Source organism: Nicotiana tabacum, chromosome 16 (genome assembly GCF_000715075.1).
Source record: "Nicotiana tabacum cultivar K326 chromosome 16, ASM71507v2, whole genome shotgun sequence".
NCBI lineage: Eukaryota > Viridiplantae > Streptophyta > Magnoliopsida > Solanales > Solanaceae > Nicotiana > Nicotiana tabacum.
In genome coordinates this window covers 140277211-140299514 of record NC_134095.1, presented here as the reverse complement: position 1 = coordinate 140299514, position 22304 = coordinate 140277211, and positions in this window count along the sequence as shown.

The following is a 22304-nucleotide window of genomic DNA, read 5'->3' as shown; positions in this document are numbered from 1 at the left end:
AAGGAGGAGGTGATTGAGAAGGTTTAGGCAACACTGGAGGAAGAACTCCAATGGGAGAGGATTGGTGAACAACCATTGATGGAGACACGAAAACTAGAAGGGAAGCCCAAGGTGCAGTAGACGGAGACTGATTGGGTGCAGGGCCAAGGATCAATGGTTTAGCGAATGGAAAGGTATGTTCATCAAAGCGAACATGTCGAGCAACATAGACTCGTCCAGTGGATTGATCCAAACAGCAATACCCGAGGTGAGTTGAGTTGTAGCCAAGAAAAACACAAGGTTTGCTTCGAAAATCAAACTTATGTTTATTATAAGGTCGGAGGTAGGGAAAACATAAGCAACCGAAGACCTTAAGAAAAGAATAGTCAGGTTTGGAATAATGGACCAGTTCATACAGAGAGATACCACGAGTTGTAACTGAGGGAAGGCGATTAATGAGAAAAATAGCAGACTCAAGTGCGTATTGCCAATAGCGAAAGGGAATTGAACTGTGGGCAAGAAGGCTAAGGCCGATTTCAACCACATGGCGATGTTTTCGTTCAACTTTGCCTTGTTGCTTATGAGTATGAGGACAAGATACTTCATGAGCAATGCCAAGTTGACTAAGCACAGGTGATAAGGATCGAAATTCCCCACCCCAATCGGATTGAATTGCTTTAATTTTGGTATTAAATTGTCTTTCAACGAGGGTACGAAATAGATTAAATATTGGCAACACATCAGATTTGCGAGAAAGAGGATACCCCCAAGAATAGCTCGTGTAATCATCAACAAATACTAGAAAATATATGTGTCCTTGAGATGAAAGAGTGGGTGCTGGACCCCAGACATCGACATATAACAATTGTAAAATGGAAGAACTTTTATTGATGCTCAAAGGTAAAGACAATTTGTGCGACTTGCCGAGTTGACAAGCACTACAAATAAAATTAAAACTAGAACTAGTACAAGGCAATTTATGTGTCCTAATAACTTGGCGAAGAATTTGTTCATGAGGATGTCCTAGTCGAAGGTGCCAATAAGATGGAGATGCCTTGATAGAGTAAAGAGCCGAGGGTGAAGTAGACTTGGGAGTAGAAGATGACCGTGGAGTATAGAGTCCCCCGTCACTCTTGCCTGAAAGAAGTGATGTCTTGGAAGCTCGATCCTTCACAACAAAATGATAGGGATGAAATTCAAAGAAAACATTATTATCACGAGCAAAACGTTGGACAGAGAGTAAACGTTTAGTGATAGCGGGAACATGAAGAATATTATTTAGACGAAAGAGTCTAAAGGGAGAGGGAAGAATGGCATTACCAGTGTGATGAATAGGGACACTATTACCATTGCCAACATGAACTTGATCTGTTCCTTTATAATCCTCAATCTAGTGAAACGCGGTGAGATTAGGAGTGATGTGATGCGTCGCCCCGGTGTCTGGGAACCACTGCTGAGAAGGTGCGTTTGGAGTAGAATGCGATAGATAAGCCGCTGGATTAGTCACTTGGCTGTAACGTTGAAAGCAATTCGGAGCAGTGTGGTTATGGCCATTGCAAATTTGGCATTTTTGTCGCTGGCCGGTGGACTTCCAAGGTTGACTATAGGTGGAATAATTTCTAGAATTAAAGCGACCACCTCTGCTACCACGACCCCGATTGGACCTTCCACGACCTCTGTTAGTATTATTGTTGTATGAACGATCAGGTTGTGCATTCTTGTGGGCCAAGTTTGCTGAAGGATGTTGGATTGAGTCTGGTTGTTGCGGCGTAGAAATTGAGAGGTTGGAAAGTGATGAGCCATTGATGAACTCATGGTTCAGAAGAAGACTATGCAATTCGGCAAAAGTAACTGGTTGAGGTCATGCCGATAAGGTAGTGATAATATCTTTAAATTCTGAACGCAATCCTCTGAATACGTAGATGCTCTGGTTTGCGAGACATAAGGGGTGTCCAGCAGCAGTCAACTCATCCGAAATCAGTTTTGCCTTGTGTAGATATTGTGTGACAGTTAGATCATCTTGCTTCAGGTTTTGAAGTTGCATATGAAGGCTCAAAATTTGAGTGTTGGAGGGAGAAGACAGCGCAGCCTCAAGCGCGTCCCAAACTGCTTTCGAAGTGTTTAGTCCGATGGCAATGGGAAGTGTCTCTTCCGATAGGGAGGATATGAGTAGACTCAAGATTAATTGATCTTGCTAGATCCATACTGCATAATCAGGGTTAATAGTTGTTGTTTGGGATCCATCACCTATGGCGTTAGCAACTGAGACATGGGATGGTGGGCAAGGGTGACTACCATCGATAAATTCATGAAGATTTTGACCACGGAGAAACGACAACAATTGTGTGCGCCAAAAAAGATAATTTGTGGTAGTTAATTTTATGGAGATAAAGTGGTGAGCATGGCTAAGTGAAGTCGGAGAAGAGAAAAGAGAGGTAGACTGGGTAGTGGCAGAAGAAGTACTCGAGGCGGAAGAAGAGATCGTCATGGCTCTAATACCATGTAAAAGCACCAGAAACAGAGAAGTCAAAGCACTGGTTTTGCTATTGTTTCTCTCTTCATTTGATACAGAATCTTTGGATGCAAATATATACAATAAGGCTATATAATTTGATAAGGATTGAGAGATACAATTACACTAGGAAACAAGTTAAGAATAGCTAAAACCTATCCCTTATCCGACTGGGAAGGACACGGTCTAATAATTAACAAGAGTGAGATTGCATAAAAAGGGAATAACTCAAGATACAAAATGTAAGATATGCGACAATGCACCAGAGATGATAGAACACCTGTTCTTTGAATGCCAGTTCTCAAAAGCGTGTTTACAGGAAGTGCTAAAATGGTTGAAGCTTGGAATACAAAATACCACATTACAAGGCATATGGAGAAGGCTAACAAGAGGGTTCAAAGGAGAAAATTGCAGAACATTAGTAAAAACAGCATTAGCAACACTGGTATATGCTATACGGAAGGCACAAAATGAAGCATTATGGCATCAAAGAGTTCCTAATCCTAGGACAATATGTACTCAAATTCAGCAGGAATGCAAAATAAAGAATGATAGAATAGGTAGTAAGAAAGGAAGTAGAAGGAACAAGGAGTGGATAGAAGATTTGTATACGCAAAGATCATAACACAAAAGAATACATATGCCAGTTTTGCGACTATGGAAAGATTATAGGTAGCAATACCTAGCTTTCATCGTCTGTACAGATTGTGTATACCTCATATAGTCATTGTTAGGATGATTAATAATATTTTTTTGTTCACCTAAAAAACACTGTGGGCATGCATTGAAGTAAAGCTGTTAAACGGGTGGGTCGGGCAGGGCCGGGTCCATTTTTTTTTACCCATCTGGGTTTTGGGCCGGGCCGGTTCCGGGTTGGTACAGTAACGGGTTTAGCGGGCTGGGTTAATCCGGGTAAAAATTGAACCATAAGGGTTACGGGTTGAGGGGGCCGGGCCGGGCCGGGATTAGTGTATTTTTAATTTTTTTTTTTGGAATTTTGTATAACTATTGTAAGTTATATTAATACTTTGTATTAATTAAAAAATATAAGTAAGATGGGAAAAAATTGCACTTATTGCAAGTGCTACTTTATTTCTTAATTTCAAGTTTCAACTTTCAAACTTACAAAATGAAATGTTTACATTTTTTTCAACAAGTAAACTAGTAAAGTAGTAATTTCAAATGTTTTGCATCGCCCTAGCAAGTTTATCATAATCAATATGAACCGATTGACCTTCTTCTGGCGTGTTAAATTCGGATGGGTTTCCATGTGTTAATATATCTCCAAGTTCCTCGTCTTCTGGGCTATCAACATCTTCCTTTCCTTGATTTCTTCGTTCCGATCTAATCCAATCTCTGAAAAATACTAAAACTTCCAAAGCATTGCTTCCCAATGAACGGCGGGTGTCTCCAAGTTGTTGTCTTGCTTGGATAAATGCACTCTCCGATGCAACAGTAGAAATTGGCACATTCAGCACGTCCCGAGCCATAGCGAAAAGAACAGGAAATTGCTTTCCATTTTCATGCCACCATCCCAACGGTGAAAATTCCTTTGTGTGAGGCTCATTTTGCTTCTGCAAGTAGAATTGAAGTTCATCAATATTCCTGCTACTGGTTTGAGTGTTAGAAAATGTAGAAAAAATATTAAAACTATCAAGGCCTTCTTCATCATCCACAGTAGCAGAAGTGCTACATTGCATAGCGGGATTAACATTGCCAGAAGCACGAGCAGCATTATCACATTCATTTGCATAATAATTATATAGTTGTTGTAAATATTCATTTAGCTTGTTCATAGAAACATATAAATTTGGGGTTTCAGTTTCTCCAATCTCCAATCAACAACTTCAACAATAGTACTACTTATAAACGCAGCAGTATGACTCTGATCTTCATCATATTTAAAAGCGATAATACGTTTTTGCATACAAGTACTATCATCTATCCCATGTCATGTAATTGTCAAATAATCATTTCCATTAACAGCATGGCCAATATCAGAAGTTAGACATACTCTAGAAGGAAGGTGGCTAAACAAATAACGTATGCATGTTTGATATTGTCCATGAAGTCTAAAAATATCTGCTCTACAAATACTTCTAGGGATACCTTTAAATAAAGGATTGTAAATCCTTTGAATATACATAATAAGATACGATGAAGAAGTAAAAGAAAAAGGTAGACAACCCAAAGCAATCATTTTTGCTAATTCCTCACGATCCCTCATTTTATCATATTTTACTAGACCTCCAGTAGTAGGGTTAATAATTGTTTGATTTCCATCCCCATCAGTGCCCCATTCTATGGGATGGTCAACTCTCATATGTCTACTAAGCATCCCAGTCCCACCTAAATTTCCTCCAGTCAAATGTTTAAAAGTAGCGTTACAAATTTTGCACCTAACTCTATCAGTACCTTCTACTATTTCAAAAAAATTCCAAACCTTACTTCTTTTTCTATGAGTAGAAGTCGAAGCCACAGGTGGTCTACTAGGAGTGGTGCCACGACCACCACCCCTTGTAGCACTAGCAACTCCAACTCCAATACTACCAACTCCACCACTAGTAGGTGTAGGTAGTATCTCATCTTCTATTCCAATTTCATTATCTTCTATTCCAAAATCTTCTTGTAATTGTTCATAATCTATATCTACATTATCATTAGGCGATGATTCAGAAACATGTGTTAATGGGTCATTACTATTATTATCAGAAGCTCTAGGACTACCTCTTTTTTTATTTCCACCCCTACCAGTAACTTTTCTACACGCTCTTTTAGCAGCACTAAACATATTGTAAAAATTAAAGTATAAGCTAAAATTAAATATGCAATAAAAATATTAAATAAGAGAAAGAGTTGGAGGGAGTGCACCGAATTTGACAATAAATTGAGCACTTGATTACGCAATTCCGGTGTTACCACGAACAAACGTCAAGCAAGTATATCAATTTTGAACTTCAAACTTCAAATTTCCGAATGACAACTTCCGATAAATTAAATTCAAGAAAAGAGAGCCAAATAAAAATTATAAAATTAGAAGATGAAATCTTGCAAATTGAAGGGAAGAGAGAAATTGAGAATTGAGATTGAGATAAGAATTTTGAGTGAAAAAATGAAGAGGGGGGGGGGGTATTTATAGATTTTCAAAATGGTTAATTTTGTAAAGTATTAAATACAAAAAATTAAAAAAAAATGGCCATTTATGCAACAAATCCGTTGGCCAACGGATATGTGATGAAAAATCTGATTTTCCAACGGATAGTGGGCCCCACACTGTAGGAAAGTACAAAAAAGATAATAAAAAAAATTCTGACAGTTAACCGGTCCGGTTTGGGCACAGTTCATGCCAACCAGGTTACCCGGGTCCGGTTAACCGCTTGCCCAAATGAACCCCTTCGTCCCCGGCCTAACCCCCTACCCAGCCCACCCAGCCCCCTATGAACTGGGCCGGTCCGGTTCCGGTTTAAACCGATCTGGTCCGGGCCGGTTCCGGTCCAGCCCGACCCATTAGCCACCTTTACATTGAAGCAAAGACAAAAATCTCACAACTCACAACATAAATACGTAAAAGACATTATTGAATGAGGCCATCGATCCTTTATTTCTTCTATCGTTTTTTGGTAATGTTAACGTTCATATCCTTTGCTATCCATCTAATGTGGAAGAAATTCTTTCTATATTACATTATTACCAGCCTATAAATAACTTGTCAGTCCTTCTCTCTCGCCCATCTACATCATCCCGCCATCCGTTATGCATATATAAATTATTTATTATATGTATATAGTTCAAGCCAATAAAAACCCAGTGATCTATATATAAAACATATGGAGCAAATATGGAATGTCATTTTTCACTCTTATTGTCTCCTCGGCCAACAATCTCAACCACGTCATGTTATACCAACCACTCGAAAAAGAGACATAACAATGCTAAAAACAACTTTATTATTTACTCTTGAGGTAAAAGATGAAATTTTCTCTCTTTACAATTAATCTTTTCAACCTTTTATGCAATGAGAACCTTGTCGTTCAGAATCTTCACTTCTTCATACCGTGGTAGGCTCAGTTTGCTCGCCCTTTTACACGACTAGGTGTCCTCAACTTTGAACCATGGACACCTAACAAAATCTGTTAGTCTAAGTAGACCTATTTAATTAATATTAGTGTAAATGGAATTCTAAGTTTAGGGTTTAGTATTTATTAATATCATTGTGGATTTTGACTCTAAGCAACAATTAATCACAAGAATAACCGGCTTAGTATCACAACACGTAATGCAAGAGAATCAAGAATTATCCCGTTGATTCACAATTCATCGACTTATTGTATATATTGTTGCTTTATTGTCTTATTTATTATTTGGTGGCTGTCATAATTTTTGGTATAGTAGTTGTGACTTATTCACACTATATACATTTGGCTTCCGCAACAATTGGTATCAGAGCCAAGATACTGTCTAAGTATGCTCTGTGGTTGCAGCATAGTCTGATCTTCCACATCAGAAAAGATTTATCTTGGTAACTGAGTCAAGGTTCTGTCTGAGTATGCTCTGTGGTTGCAGCTTAGTCTGATCTTCTACATCAGAAAGGAAATAATCTTGATTTGTGTCGTCAGCTATTAAATAATATTTGTGTCAAATATGGGAGACAATAAACAAGAAGAATCTACATCAAGTGTCAACAATACGTCATCATTGACACAAATATTATTTAATAGCTGACGACACAAATCAAGATTATTTCCTTTCTGATGTAGAAGATCAGACTAAGCTGCAACCACAGAGCATACTCAGACAGAACCTTGACTCAGTTACCAAGATAAATCATTTCTGATGTGGAAGATCAGACTATGCTGCAACCACAGAGCATACTTAGACAGTATCTTGGCTCTGATACCAATTGTTGCGGAAGCCAAATGTATATAGTGTGAATAAGTCACAACTACTATACCAAAAATTATGACAACCACCAAATAATAAATAAGACAATAAAGCAACAATAAAAGGAACACCAGAATTTACGAGGTTCGGCCAACTTTGCCTACTCCTCGGACACAACCAATATTTTATTCCACTCCAAAAATACAAGTGAAATAATACTAAAGAGAGAAGATACAAATGCCTTAAACAGATGAGAAGGCAAATGAGAGGTATGTATAAATCCTAAACATTAGGCCTTCTTTTATAAGAAAAAGTTCCCACCAAGTTTACTTCCCAACCGATGTGGGATATTGTCATATTCAACAAATCTCCACCTTGGCAAAATTCCACATCTTTAATTCTCTCTCAGTAACAAATTTTGGTTGTGTCTTCATCTTCAATCTTCAGTGTTCAACAATGTTAATCAAATCCAAACAATGTTGAAACTTGACCGCAGTCACCACTTTTGTCAGCATATCAGCAGGATTCTCCATAGTATGAATTTTCTTCACTGTGACTCCACCTTCTTCTATAATTTCTCGTACGAAATGACACCGAACATCAATGTGCTTCGTCCTTGCATGATAAACTTGGTTATTCGCCAATTGAATAGCACTTTGACTATCACAAAAGATTGTGATACTTTTTTGTTCAACACCAAGCTCCTTTAGCAATCCCTGAAGCCAAATTGCTTCCTTCACAGCTTCTGTAATAGCCATATATTCTGCCTCTGTTGTAGACAAAGCAACTGTTGACTGTAAAGTAGACTTCCAACTAATTGTTGCATTTGCAAAAGTAAACACATAACCAGTAGTTGATCTTCGTTTGTCCAGATCACCCGCAAAATTTGAGTCACAATATCCAACTACAGACTGATTGTCTTCCTGCTCAAAAACTAACCCAACATCTATAGTATTGTGAATATACCGTAAAATCCACTTCACAGCTTGCCAATGCTCCTTTCTTGGATTATACATATACCTGGTAATAACTCCAACAACTTGTGAAATGTCAGGTCTTGTACAGACCATTGCATACATCAAGCTACCAACAACATTTGCATATGGTACCCTTGACATATACTCCTGTTCAGCTTCATCATTTGGCGACATAGTAGTACTTAACTTAAAATGGGGAGCAAGTGGAGTACTAACTGGCTTAGTCTTTTCATCTATGCCAAAACGTTGTAGTACTCTTTTCAAATATTCTTTCTGAGATAAACAGAGTTTCTTTGAACGTCTATCTCTTATTATCTCCATGCCAAGAATTTTCTTTGCCTCACCCAGATCCTTCATCTCAAACTCCTTCTTCAATTGAATCTTCAACTTATCAATTTCTTCCGAATTCTTGGAAGCTGTCAACATATCATCAACATATAAGAGAAGATATACAAATGAACCATCTTTAAGCTTGTGCAAATACACACAATGATCGTATTTGCTCCTCTTGTACCCTTGCCGCAACATAAACTCGTCAAATCGCTTGTACCATTGTCTAGAAGATTGTTTCAATCCGTACAACGATTTTTCAAGTTTGCACACCATATTTTCTTTTCCAGCAACTTTGAATCCTTCTGGCTGAGTCATGTAGATTTCCTCCTCCAAGTTTCCATGTAAAAACGCAGTTTTTACATCCATCTGAACTAGTTCCAAATCCAATTGTGCTACCAAAGCCAACATAATTCTAATGGAGGAATGTTTTATAACTGGAGAAAACACTTCATTGTAATCAATTCCCTCCTTTTGAGCATATCCTTTGGCCACCAATCTTGCTTTGTAGCGAACATCTACTTGGTTAGGAAATCCTTCTTTCTTTGCAAATACCCATTTGCACCCAATTGCTTTCTTTCCCTTCGGGAGATTGGCCAATCTCCATGTATGATTCTGATGAAGGGACTGTATTTCATCATTCATGGCAATCCTCCACTTATCTTCTTCTGAACTTTGGATAGCGTCTTTATAAGTGGTAGGAACATCATCAGCTACAATTGAGGTTGCACAAGCAACCGTCTCTATGAGACGAACAGGTTTCGTTATTGTTCTTTTTGGCATGCTGGTTGCTATTGATTCAAGTTGTTGTTGAGGTTGCTGAGTTGGAATCTCCTCTACTGGCTCTCCTTCCAGAGGGTAATCTTCATTTGTTTCCTCCTCTGCTTCTTGTGTAGGAAAAATAAATTTCCCTCAAACTCCACCTGCTTAGAAGCACCTTCATTTTGTTTGGTATCTTCTGTTACCTTATTTACCATAACAGATTCATCAAAGGTAACATCCCTGCTGAAATTACTTTCTTTGTTATAGGACACCATAAGCGATATCCTTTGACTCCAGAAGTAATTCCCATAAAAATAGCCTTCTTTTCCCTTGGATCCAATTTTGACTCTGTCACATGATAATATGCAGTTGAGTCAAACACGTGCAAAGAGTCATAATCTACAGCAGGCTTTCCATACTATTTTTCAAATGGTGTCTTGCCATCAATAGCAGCAGATGGTAAGCGATTAATGAGGTGGCATGCATATGTAACTGCCTCAGCCCAAAATTCTTTGCCCAAGCCAACATTGGACAACATACACCGTACCTTCTCCAGTAAGGTCCGGTTCATACGTTCTGCCACTCCATTCTGTTGTGGTGTATGTCTGACAGTGAAGTGTCGGACGATGCCATCATTTTCACAGACCTTATTGAAATGATCATTTTTGTATTCACCTCCATTGTCTGTGCGAATACACTTGATCCTCTTGCCTGTTTGATTCTCCACCATCGTCTTCCATTTGAGAAAAATTCCCAACACTTCATCTTTGCTCTTCATTGTATACACCCACACTCTTCGGGAAAAATCATCAACAAAGGTTACAAAATAGTGTTTCCCACCCAATGAAGGTGTTTTGGAAGGACCCCAAACATCAGAGTGTACATAATCCAAAATGCCTTTAGTATTATGGATCGCTGTACTAAATTTAACCCTTGTCTGTTTCCCTTTGACACAATGCTCACAAAACTCCAAGTTGCAAGCCTTTACTCCTTTTAATAATCCTTGATCTGATAAAGTTTTCAAGGATTTTCCTCCAGCATGTCCTAAGCGCATGTGCCATAGCTTGGTTGCTTCTGCCTCTTTGTCGTCAGTGGATGTGACTGTCGCTGTCCCAATAATTGTATTGCCACGATAGCAGTACATATAATTATTCTTTCGATTAGCATTCATTACCACTAGTGCACCGGAGCATACTCTCATCACTCCATTTCTGCAATGATTTTGAACCCTTTTGATTCTAGGGCTCCTACAGAGATGAGATTCTTCTTCAAATCCGGTACAAATAGAACATCTGTTAATGTTCTGATCATTCCATCATGGTTCCTTAATCGTATTGAACCAATGCAATATGAGGTAAGAGGGTTGTTATCCGCTGTGTGGTCTCCATATTCTCCTTCTTGAAATTCCACAAACCAGTCCCTGTTGGGACACATATGATAGCTACAAGCCGAGTCCATCAACCATATGTTTGATGATGTTGATGACTCTGTTGTAACTAATGAGAAGTCTGAATCATCACAATCAGCTACATTTGAATCCATAATGTCCTTTCCATTGTTATGTTTGGCCTTATTCTTCAACTTCGGACAGTCTTTCTTCCAGTGCCCTTTTTCTCGACAAAAGGCACATTCATCTTTGCTGGGTCTGGATCTTGACTTGGATCTTCCCTTCTTTGTCCTAGTTTGATTTTGAGGACGACCCCTCACAAATAGTGCTTCTCCTTCTCTGCCCTTCTGTTTTTCTCGCTTTCTTTGTTCATAGCTGTACAAAGCCGAACAAACTTCTCTGAGAGAAACTTCGTCATTTCCATGGAGTAGAGTAGTTTCAAGGTGCTCGTACTCATCAGGAAGTGACACCAACAACATCAAGGCCAAGTCACCATCATCATAAGTTGTATCCATATTTTGTAAATCTGTGACCAACTTATTGAAACTAGTGATATGTTCATTCATCGTGGTACCAGGAACATAGGTGAAGTGAAACAGTCTCTTCTTCATGTACAATTTATTTTGACTATTTTTCTTCAAAAATTTATCCTCCAGTGTTTTCCATAATTTACTTGCAGAAGTTTCCTTTGTGTATGGATATTTCTGCTCTCTAGCAAGGAAGGATCGAATGGTACCGCAAGCAACACGGTTGATAATTTTCCAATCTTCTTCTCCAATAACATCTGGTCTCTTTTCTTCAATGGCAAGATCTAGCCCTTATTGAAAAAGGACATCTAGAACCTCGCCTTGCCACATCCCAAAATGTCCGGACCCATCAAAAATTTCTACCGCAAATTTCGCATTTGACATAATTCTTGTCATAAGCGAAGATGCCAATGATGACGTATTGTTGACTCTTGATGTAGATTCTTCTTGTTTATTGTCTCCCATATTTGACATAAATATTATTTAATAGCTGACGACATAAATCAAGATTATTTCCTTTCTGATGTAGAAGATCAGACTAAGCTGCAACCACAGAGCATACTCAGACAGAACCTTGACTCAGTTACCAAGATAAATCTTTTCTGATGTGGAAGATCAGACTATGCTGCAACCACAGAGCATACTTAGACAGTATCTTGGCTCTGATACCAATTGTTGCGGAAGCCAAATGTACATAGTGTGAATAAGTCACAACTACTATACCAAAAATTATGACAGCCACCAAATAATAAATAAGACAATAAAGCAATAATAAAAGGAACACCAGAATTTACGAGGTTCGGCCAACTTTTCCTACTCCTCGGACACAACCAATATTTTATTCCACTCCAAAAATACAAGTGAAATAATACTAAAGAGAGAAGATACAAATGCCTTAAACAGATGAGAAGGCAAATGAGAGGTGTGTATAAATCCTAAACATTAGGCCTTCTTTTATAAGAAAAAATTCTCACCAAGTTTACTTCCCAATCGATGTGGGATATTGTTATATTCAACATATATATATTATGAATACAATTAAATCTCACTATAATAATGATCCTCTATAATGTTTTTTCTATGGGAGTCAATTTTTCATGTTATATTATATTATAGGTTTTTTATAACATCATTTTGCTGTGACACAAAAAAATTATTCAGACAAATGGCGCCATTATAAAAAGATTTGATTGTGTAAGTATTTCTTAAATGTTGATTAGGTGATCACATTATCAATTCCCTCAAAAAGAAAAAAGAAAAGTCACCCCACCCCAATCCCTACTCTTGGTCTAAAATATCACAAAGTGGAAAGACATACATAAAGCAAGTTTCGTGTCTTAGGGGAAGTCATAGTCAATGAGCATGGAAAAAGTAGTGATTCCATTCCATTGATAAAAGTTGGTCACTAATCAATTCAATTTCTCTTATACTGTTAAAGTTTACATGAATGAATTATAAATAAGCAGCTGGAAAGTAAATGAGATATAAACTTGGTTTTGTGTCGTTACCTTTGCAATTATTTGACAATCAACAAAGAATAAGTGGGGCAAAGAGGATATTTTTATTCTTTGCCTCAATTGCTCCAAATAAACACCAGACAACCTTAGTTGGCAATCAATATATTGTCTGCCCTTTCTTCAGGTTGATGACTTGGACTCAATCAATCAAAAATCTAGTTTTAGTGGGAATGTAAATTCACGGGGTATTACTTTTAATACAGTACAATTTCATAAAAGTTAAACATATTTTCATAGATTTATCATAGAATGACCTTCATATAATTAAATTTGAAGTTGAAATTATTGATTTGCTAAGAATTTTGATAGTATTTTCCATAGAATGTAAGAGTTAATTCGCATTAATTTAAGAAAAGTGACAACACAAACACACACATACATTCAATTCACAACGAAGCTTCCTTATTTTTGATATTTTTTGGGCCCAATTCATTGGTGAATATATACATTCTCGAAAGATAAACTCATTTCGAACTTATTTATGTACCATTCTTTGATGGGATTTTTCATAGGTAAATTAAAGACGCAGATTGAATGGCTTGTTTAATTGACACAATTACGGGAAAAATAAATTTAGGATCAGAATTTGGGAACTCAAAATGATAAAGGGTAGTAAGATATAAATATTGGATGCGCAAACAAAGTCTCATATTAGAAGTTGATAATAGAAGAAGTTACTATGGGAATTTTTAGTATGGTGCGAGCCTTTTTTGAAAAAAGTCATACAAGTCTGGCAACAAACAAATAATATCACACCTTGTTAACCGCAAGAAATTTCACCACATTTCCTTCATAGGAACTCCTGTTTAACTTTTAACCCCGTTAAGAAAGGTTTAGCAAATATAATCCACTAACTAGTGCTCCTCCTCCTCCTTCTTCTCATCTTCTTCATGTGTGTTGCAGAAAACTGAAGATCCATTGCTTATTTGTGGTTGGTTTAGATTGGCTTGGTTGAAGAACTTAAAAAATGTCAATGTTGAGTTTTGTTGAGCTTGATTATTGAAGACGATGAGGTGGGTCTCTTGATTGATTTTTAAAAAATTTGAGTTGAATTTAACCATTGAAAATTGTTGGAATTGATATTATAACGTATATCAAATATAGTGTCACTTGGAGTTGATTTGGACCAATTTAGATGAATTTTGAAGCAAAAGTTGCGTTGGTTAAATTTTTCATAAACTTTTGAAAATCCGACCACTAGGAACTATCAACAATTTGTTCCAAAGTTACGACATAATTTGTACCTGATCTGTTTGACCACGTTTTTTTTTTGGCCAAAAGTATTTTTTTAAAATTAAGGTGTTTAACCAAACTTTTATAGTAAAAAATAGTGTTTTTGAGGAGAAGCAGAAACAGAAAAAACTACCTTTTCTTCAAAATCACTTTTCTGAAAAACACTTTTGAAAAAAATACACTCAAAAGAAGTTTTTAAAAGCTTGACCAAATACTAATTATTGCTTAAAAGTATATTTATAAATTAATTAGTCAAAAACAAACTGCTTATCATCTAAAGTACTTTCTTAAAGAGTACTTTTGAGAAAAGCAATTCTCAAAATAAGTTAGATTTTAGAAGTTCGGCCAAACATGCTATTAGTCCAACAATAAAAAGCACATTTTGTTTCCGAAACTACATGATGCATCTTTTATTTTCTAGAAATTTGCGACTATTGTTGGAAAACTTGACTGAAAAGTGGACATTCAATTCTAAATCTAAAGATAATGCACTGTAAATAAGTTTTCCTCTGAACTTTTTCTTCTTCTTTTTTCTTCTTTTTTTGTTTTGGAAAAGGTCCAGAATTGTCCCTCTACAATTGTAAATTATTTATATGTGTCCTCATACTTTTCGCCTATTTCAGCTCTTACCGTTAACAAACTCATATTTGCCCCTAACTCTAACGATACTATACTATGGTAGCTGACCTCTTTAATTTTGTCCATATCGGCTGCTAAGTCAATCCCCCCCCCCCAACCGCATGCGCCATCCTCATTACCACCAACACCCTTCATTCTCTCCCAGAATCTTTCATTTACTTTTCTAACAATTTTTTTCTTTTTATTCCTTTTTAAATTTTACTTTCTTTCCTTAATTCAAGAAATATTTCTCACAATGATTGATACAAATAATTTTTAAACTGCTACCGGTCAATATTAGAACATAACTTTCCGAATAAAATTTTCAAATCTAAAAATCTAAAGTCGAACATTGGTAAAACCGATGAATCACGTTTAATGCTAATTTTCAATTGGTTTTAAAAAAAATTCAATCCTACTACAGTTACCAAATCAGTCCTTAAAGTTTAATTCAACCTCTTATGCAGAAAATTCAATTATTATTATGTTATTTTATTTTGGCTAGATTATTTGTTGAATTTTCTAGTTCCGGGGGAAAATGGTATGAAGGAGGTGACATGGTGTTTTGATGAGGAAGAAAGAGATGTAAAGAAAAAGGGAAAAAAAATAGAATAGAAATAGAAGTAAAAAAGAAAAATAAACAGATTTGGAGGGGAATAGGTCAAGTATGGATTGAAAATTGGTGGATTTTAAGTTGGAATCGAGTATTTATTTAGGGTAAATGGCCCCATAAACTTGATCCATTTTGTGGTAAATGACATGGTGTCATCTGACTTGGACAAAAATTGGACACGTCAATTGCCACAGTGTAGGGTCGTTAAAGTTAGGGCCAAATGTGCAGAGTTTGTTAACTATAGGGACGGAAATGAACGAAAAGTATAACGAAGAACACATATAAATAATTTTTAATAATAGAAGGATAATTCCAGACCTTTTCCCTTTTTTTTTTGGTTTGTTGGGGGGGGGGGGCAAGTTTCCCTCTAATCTATTGAATAAATAATTGGGATATTGGAAGTTCATTCTTTAATTTGTCCTTTCAACAAGTTAGCAAATATGATGGCTACCTCTTATGGTTAGAGATCTTATCTTGATCTGCTTTTTGAACCACTTTGAATAAGATCTAGGTCGAGTTGGTTTGAATTTTACAATTACCAAATCAAATCAATTATGTCAGGTTATTAAATTTAAAGATCAAACCAAACAAATAAAACTCGGGTTTTTCACTCTCGGATTTTCTCGATTTTTCGGGTTATTCGGATTTTTTTCGGGTTTTTTCCTGGTAAAATCTTTGTAGAACAAAACATATAAATTGTGCTCAAAATATTTCTTTAATCCTAGTAAGATACAACTATATAAGTATTTTCCAAAAAAATAATACAAAATATGAGATGTGTCATGACATTATCTTAAAATATTCAACAATAAAGAAAATAAAATTATGTAATATAACTATTGCTAATTAAAAATTCATAATAAAAATATACATAATCTAAAAGTACTAAGTCATGCTAAAATTAAATAAGTAGATTACTAAGACAGTATCAATTACACGACTAAACACTAAAGAAAAAATAACAATAAGTTATGATTTTTATCTAATTTATTGCAAAATAAAAAATAAATATTCAACACATTCTCGTTCATAGTATTGAATTGAATGTCTTTTGTTAGCATTAGTATTGATTTGATTTTGGTTTGGGCTTTTGTTAGCATTATTTAATTTACTAATGTTAATGGCTATAAAACTTATTGGAACATTCAAAAGCTCTAAGTCCACAATATTTATAAATAACATCACAATAAGTATATTTATCTATTAAATATATTTAAAATTTCTATATATGTAATGTCGTGTTGGTTTGGTTTCGATTTGACTTTCTTTAGCTAAAACCAGACCAAACCAATTATGATCGGGTTTTTTTCCCCAACACCAAACCAAATCAAACCAAACCATAATCGATTTTTTTTCACGGTTTGACTCGGATTATCGGGTTGGTACAGTTTGTCGGTTTCTTTTGTACACCCCTAAAGATAGGGACCATTTCTTCAGAGTTGAAACTAAATAGCTCCAATCAGAAGTCATGAAAATCCCACTTACAAGGAGGCGATTAATTTTTTTTTTGGTTTCTCATCCGATATTCGGTACCCGCATTAGAACCCGACTATATTCGGATTCATATCGCGTAGGGCCCCATTCGGGGGGAAGTGCTCTCTATCAAGGATTTTTCCATACCCAGGGCTCGAACCCGAGACCTGTGGTTAAAGGAAGAGTAGTATCATCCACTGTATCACATCATAAGGTATAAATTTATGTATACTCGATATTTACATCAAACAATTTTAATTTACTAATTTATAATACAGTCTTGGTCAAATATAGTTGGACCATATAACACTTCCTTGAGATTATACAAAGTGGAGTCTACTTATTGGTCCAACTACGTGCCCACTTTCTTTCTTCATGTAATTATTTTTTAAGTAATTTAATTGTGTAATCGAATAAAAATTTTCTAAAACTATTAAAATAAATGTTTATGCATATGTTTTTGTCCCCCTTATACCCAACATTCTACAAACGAATTTCTTCAGTTTTTTCCTCCATAAATTCCTTACTTCTAACCAATACTAAATCAGCACACTAACAGGTTAACTTTTCAAGATTAAGACTTATTATAATATCAAAAAATTTAATGGCTTCTCTCCTGTTAATTCTAATAATATTATGACAGGTGTATACAGATGTCATAACTAGTATCTACAATTCATAACTATAGTTGGAATTATTATTGTATACTGTTAAAATCGAGCCTTCTCGTACTTGTAAGCACGTGATTTTTGCCCAATATGAGAATTACTCCCAAAAAATCCAAAAATAAAATGATTTTTCTTTGGTGTGCAATTTTGTGATATTTTGTGATATTTTGAATAATTATTTGTATTTGTCTGTGCGTGTTTATTTGCTAAATTAATTAAAAAAATATAAAAATATATCGCATTTTGCATGTAGGATTTAATTCTACAATTGTTAGTAATTAAATTTGTTTTACAAAAATTAAAAATTACAAAAATAGGCATCGTTTGCATTTTTAGCATTTAATGTCCAAATATATAATTTTATGCTTAATTATTATTTGATTGTGCGTTAATTGTTATTGGGAGTTAATTTGCGCTTTTATAACTTAATTTAGTTCTTAATAATAGTTTCAGTATTTTTATAATTTAGTTTTAGAGAAATAACGGAAGAAAAGAGAGCGAAAATATAAAGAAAGTCGGAATTGGGGCTCTTCTTCGATTTCAAGTCACAGGCCCAAAAAATGGCCCAATCTTCCCTACAACCCAGTCCATTTCGAACTGGGTCGACCCAGTCCATTTCGAACTGGGTCGACCCAGTCCATAACCCAACACCCCTATTATTTTACAAACAAAATAAAACAAAAAACAAACAAAAAAAAAACCCTAAAACTACTAAGTCATCCGCCACCCCCCTCATTTTCCTTCTTCTTCCTCAAAACTACAAAACACCCCATCCATGGCTGCCTCCCCCCCACAAACCCCAGCCTGCAACGTCGACCACCCTCCCCCACGAACCCGTCACTGCCCGTCGTCCAGTCCGGCACCCACTCGTCGACCACCACCAAACAGGAACCATTCGTCGACCACCACCAACAAACCAGACCCAGCTGTTCCCATGGCTGCCCAGCTCTTCGTCGGACAGCTCGAACAGCTGCTACCTCACCTCCGAGCTACTGTTTCATCGTCTCGAGCTGTTGCTTCATCTCCCAGTTGCTCCTGCTTCATCGTCGTCATTCAACGTCAAGCTCAAAGTCGAGCTCGACGTCCATGGATGACCCTCGACGTCCATGGCTCGACGAGTTCTGCTCCTGTTTCATCCCTTCTGCTGCGCCGAGTTGCTGCTTCTGCTTCACTCGATCTCCTTCACGCACACAACCAGTCGCCGCTGTTTCGTCTTCTTCACTGCTGCGTACTGCCGTCGACGACCCCATGAGTCTGCTGTTTGGTTGCTCACCATCGTACTGTTGTTGACGACGCAAGGCAGTCCGGTTAAAGTCCGGCAAAGGTCGAGGGTTTTTCGTCGAGTCAAGATCCTGTACGTCGTGTGTTCGTCGTCGTTTGGTCGAGCTTTGGTCGAGGTTCGTCGAGTCAGTCCATACATATTTCGTTTCAATCCGGTTAGTAGTTTTGAATTTTATTTTGTCCATTTTCGTTTTTATATTTCTCAAAGTTAAAATCGTTAAATATTCGATTCTTGTTTTGTTCGTTGTTCATCGTTGAAATCGTTTTTCTAGTTTGTTCATGTTCATGTGCTTTGTTAAAATTAATTTTCAGATTTCAAAATAGAAGTTTAATTAGTTGTTTTCATGTTTATTTCATGTTTGTATTATTGTTTAAGTGAATATTTGTTAGTTTAATATTAGTTAGATACAAATTGAAGTTTAATTAATTGTTTCTTCAATTTGTTTAATGTATTTTATGTATTTTCCGGAAATTGTTAATATTGTTAAGATCAAGTTTAAATTCATAATTGTTTCTTCTTAGGTTTTGTTTTGTCATTTGCCTAAAAGAATTTAGTTGTAATAAAGGAAGTATGTTGGTTTTAATCATTTGAATCCGTCGTTTTTATTTTTAGATTTAATTCATGTTCATATTATGTTTGTTGATCTTGAATCCGAAATTTGTATAGTTTGATTTCTTGTTTATCATTTATGATTATCTCTTGAATTTGTCTCATAATCTTGTTTAAGTTTGATATAGGAATTGTTGGTTGTAATGTTGTTATGGTTGATTTTAAGTTCAATATTATTGAATTTAGAAATCTAAATATACTTGTTTGATTGTTGTTGTTGTTTAAATCCGAAAATAGGTTTGTTGTTGCTAAAAATATTGCTCAATCAAATTTTAGTTGTTCTTGGTTGTTCAATTTGTGTTCATATGATTTGTGGTTGAAATCATGTTCATGTGATTTGTTATTGAAATGTGGAAGAAATCATGTTCATGAAATTTGTTGTTTGAACATTGTTAGAAGTTAATCATATTGCCTATATTTTGGTTAAGTTTGATTAATTGATGTGTTATAGCTGATGGGTAGTTTGGTAATTTGTAGTACGTTCAGGGGTAGTTTGGTAATTTTCAGTAAGGTCGGAGGGGTAGTTTAGGAATTATACATTTTGTAATTGTTTATATGAAGCATGAGAGACAAAATAAAATGGGGTGGGTTGTGATATAGTTGTTTAACATAAAGGGGGGACAAGACAAAATTTAGTGGGGGGAATCTTGTATTATTTTAAGTGAAGCATGGGGGACAAAATATAATGGGGTGGTGTGATATGTTTATTTAATGTAATGGGGATGAGTGGGAAGATAATGGGTTTGGTAGAGAAAATGGTTGATTTTAATTGATTAAAAGATTTATGGGATGGGATATAAGTAGAAGTCTTGAAATCAGATATAGAGATACACAGACAGAAAAAAAAATGGGAGAGAGAAACAAATCTGAAAATAAGAGAGAGAAAAGGACTGAACATTTAAGAGATAGAAAATTCCGAAAAATATTTAAGCTTTCAAATAAAAAAAACTAAAAAAAATATTCTGTTTTCTTTTGTTGTTTGAAATCAGAATTAATTGTTGTTTCATAAAAGCTGGAAGCTTTTGTTTTTTTTGGATTACTACTCCACCGGTCTGTTACTGGGTTGTTACTGTTGCTGGGCTATTGTTGCTGTGTTGTACTGATTTTACTGCTGCTGCTGATTCTCATATTCATTTTCTTTTGCTTCCAATATCAGGTACACAACTGAAAAGCTGTTTATTGTAATCCGAAATATGAAGCGTGAATACATATGAAGAATGAATATTTGAAGTTTTAATTTCGTTTTTTCTTTGTTCCTTTTGTTGATTGTATTTAAGCTATTTCATGAATTACTAAATAATAACTGTAATAAGAAAATAATATCATAAGTTAGTCTGTAATAAATCAGTTCGGCAAAATAGGTTAATTCACTAGTTATGAAGGCTTCAAGATTATAGGTTGATCATGAACAAGTAGCTAAATTTAGCTAAGACACGAATTTAAATTAAACATCGTAAATTAGGCATTAAGGCATGACTTGAGCTTAAGCAAGATTAAAAGAACGTTTAAGTCTAATAAACTTTCTAATAAGCTTTAGTAATTATGGTTAAATCTAGTTTCAAATGATTGTGAATAATTAATCTCAATAATATTTTTTTTTTAAAAAAATAACAATGCTGAGTTTTAATCTAGCTATATTTGTTTATTTTGAATATTAGTTGTTGAATTTTTATTTTATTTATAATTTCGAAATTAAGAGTAAAATTCCTTTTTCATCAATATTTGTATTAATCAAGCAATTAGCATGTCATGTCTTCTTAAAATAATAAAAAGCTAGTAATTAATTAGGATTTTCTTTCTTTATTTTAGAGACTAATCTTTATAGAAAAATGTAGTCGTTTTAAGATTTGTCCATTTAAAATAAATGAGATGAGCCTCGCTTAATGAAATGTATAGATTGCGGGTCCCTCAATAAATGTACATTTAATCGCTTAGAATTAGGGAGGAGCCGTTTTAGCAAATTTCACGGCCCTACCCAAAATAATGATACGCTAGTCACTCTAGGCGCGTATTTAACAATGTTATTTTCTTAAATACGGGTGTGCATTTATGTAACCCAAATCTAAATCTCAACGAAGCCGAAATGTGTCGATAATCACGGGTGCATTGATTGCGACGTGATTTGAAATACGTTTTCACAATGTTGCAATTCTTCGTAAAATAATAACAATAAATAAAATAATAATAATAATAATAATAATAAAAGCGGCTAAGGGATAAATTTGCACATAAGTTTATAATACGTATTATATCAGATAATCAAGCCAAATATAACAGTTGAGCGACCGTGCTAGAACCACGGAACTCGGGAATGCCTAACACCTTCTCCCGGGTTAACAGAATTCCTTATCCGGATTTCTGGTTCGCGGACTGTAATACAGAGTCATTCTTTTCCTCGATTCGGGATTAAACTGGTGACTTGGGACACCCTAAATCTCCCAAGTGGCGACTCTGAAATAAATAAACAAATTCCGTTTCGACTGTCCTTTAATTGGAAAAAACGCCTGTACCCCCGCAAGGGCGGAAAAAGGAGGTGTGACAGTACTAAGGCTGGGGACTTCTCGTATAAGGCCCGAACAAAGTGTTCGCCATCGGGCCTGATAAGGCAATGCTTCCCCAATTCCGGAACGAGCACTGAGACCTCGGAAAGCATTATAAACGGTTGCATACAACTAACAGGAGGCCGTGATATTCGCACCCGACCGAATATCGCAGCGCGGATCTTGCCCAAATTCGGTAGCATATCAGTAGTTGATGTACTAGGAGGATTTTTAATTTTTTTAGAATTTTATTAAAGGTAAAACTTCCTTACTATATAGATGGAAGGTTTCTTATTCTTTGAAAATAGTGTAACACGAATATCAAGGCAATACAAACTTGTTTTCTCTACTTCTTAGTTATTGAAAAATTCTTATTTTAACCATAGCTCTTCATAT